Here is a 2,138-nt window from a genome sequence, read left to right as displayed (position 1 = left end):
GATAGCAATACCACATAGAGAAAGGGGTGCAGATAGCAGCCATAGACCCACAATCAGACCAGCTTTGCCTTGCTATTATCTTGTCGGGAGTTTGTTATAACTAATAGGATAATTTCACAAATTCTGTTAGTGATATTTCCATTCTGTTATATTCTTATTTTCCCCTTTATAAAGTGTATCAACCCTTATAAATACCATGAATGAATGAAATAAAGCAAGGAAAAGGTTTATCAGTATATTCTTATAGCAGTAGCAGTAGAAATTAGCAAATAGCATAGAAGTTTACCTAACATATTTCGTTTCTTTTCCTGCAAAAAAAGAAGACATAATAGTATATAATCGATGTTAAGACACATAACCTGTAAAAATACTATGAGCTACAAACTCTTTGAATGGAGGAACACTTTACCGTTGAACGATATCCAACACTTTACAGCAGTATATAGTATATACCATACCCTATGAGTAATTGGCATATTTCTGGTCTGACCCCATGTCAATGGCATCTTCCCTCCTTCATTAGCTTCATATACTGCCATTTGCTCTGCCTGCAACATAGTTTTGTTGACTCATTAATTAGCATAAACTTTTCAACACTTGTGGCCTACATGGATTTACAAAATCTTTTTGGGAGACAAAAAACAAGTCTTACTTTTATTGCTTCAAGAAGTTTCCGGTCATCATGAAGATACTTGAGAATCTAGGTTAGAACACTTGCTGTAGTATCCTGAGCTGCAAATAGTACCCCAATTACATTATTAGCAATTTGGTCACCGCTTAGCATTTGTCCTTTTTCATCCTTGTAGTTCAGAAAGTGGCCTAATAGATCCCTCTCCATCAATCTCTACTCCTTTCTCTTACAAATGGTCTCACTTATAATCTGTCTTATTCTCCTCCTTGCCTTCAAATCAATTCACAAAACATTCATCAGACAAAGACATGACACAAAATCTGATCCCATGTATCAAATGATTTTCTTAGACCAGCACTAAGAAACCATATAATATAAAATATAAAATAAAGTAAAATAAACATCACACTATTTTGTTTTTATCTATAATAAAAAAATATATACTAAACTAGATCCGTGGTAACCATTACACTATTTAACACACATTTTCTATTATTGACTAAAATTCATTAAGAATTACAAAATGATGAGTGAGACTGGTTAAGCAATGAGTTAGACTTAAAATTTTTTGTGATTTTTAATATATTTCAGGATTAACAAGAAGTGTGTTCAAAAGAATGTATGAGAGGCTATTTTGAGATATGCAACTTACCAAGAGTGCTTTGGAGTATGTAGTTCCGGGTATCCTGTTAGGGAAAGAATTGTACCCTTTCTCCACTATGCAGTAGTTTTCCTTAAGCTGATCTCTATAATTGTCTTCCAAATAACCAAAGACAGAGAGGATGCCAATATTGAAAGAGAACTGCGAAGAAGGGGTTAAGGGGAGGGCCATGAGTATGAGAAAATCAATCGTACATCACCATACAATAATGGAGGACCCAGTGACAAGAAAATTAATAATGAACCAACAAATGAAAACAAAATTCAACGCCATGCAATAAAAGCACATCCAATAAGACAAGAGAAAAACCGAAAGTAGAGAGACTCTCTAAAACAACAGCAAAATTGAGGCTCACAAACTCGAACACATCATATCCTATACCTTCGTCGGTCACCATCTCCGCACTCTTCTCATCGGTTGCCTTTATGTACACCATCTCTTTTGTGAAGCAATACAGAGAAAATAAAAACAAGGGTGTGAACATTTTCTTTTGCACAAATTAAAATAACAATACGAAAATTTAGAAGGCAATAAAAACGATGCAATTCAAAGAAGATAAAAACTTACCTTCGACAGCCACCACTCCATATATAAAAATGAAATTATCGAGCTATATAGAAAGGGTTTTGAAATAAGGGAAGAAAAATTAAAAACCTTGGTTCCCTAGGTACGAGCGAGAGACGAGGGTTTTGCCAACAAGAACACAACGTCACTCGACTCTCTGTCGCATTCATAGAAACCGAGGAGCCCTTCCAGTGCCAAGGCTCGCACTTGTAGAAAAGGGTCCTTCATGAACCCTAAATAGCACCGCGAGCAACAATTGTGTTGGACCTCAAACCCTGCACC

The 2,138-nt window shown here is 35.6% G+C and overlaps 1 pseudogene; it reads right to left on the bottom strand.

Annotated features, from left to right (window-relative positions):
- Positions 1–230: 230 nt before the first annotated feature.
- LOC114371572 lies at positions 231–1,463 on the bottom strand (annotated as a pseudogene).
- Between the last annotated feature and the right edge of the window lie 675 nt (positions 1,464–2,138).

Source organism: Glycine soja, chromosome 10 (assembly GCF_004193775.1).
Source record: "Glycine soja cultivar W05 chromosome 10, ASM419377v2, whole genome shotgun sequence".
Lineage (NCBI taxonomy): Eukaryota > Viridiplantae > Streptophyta > Magnoliopsida > Fabales > Fabaceae > Glycine > Glycine soja.
This window is presented reverse-complemented; position numbering and strand designations above follow the sequence as displayed.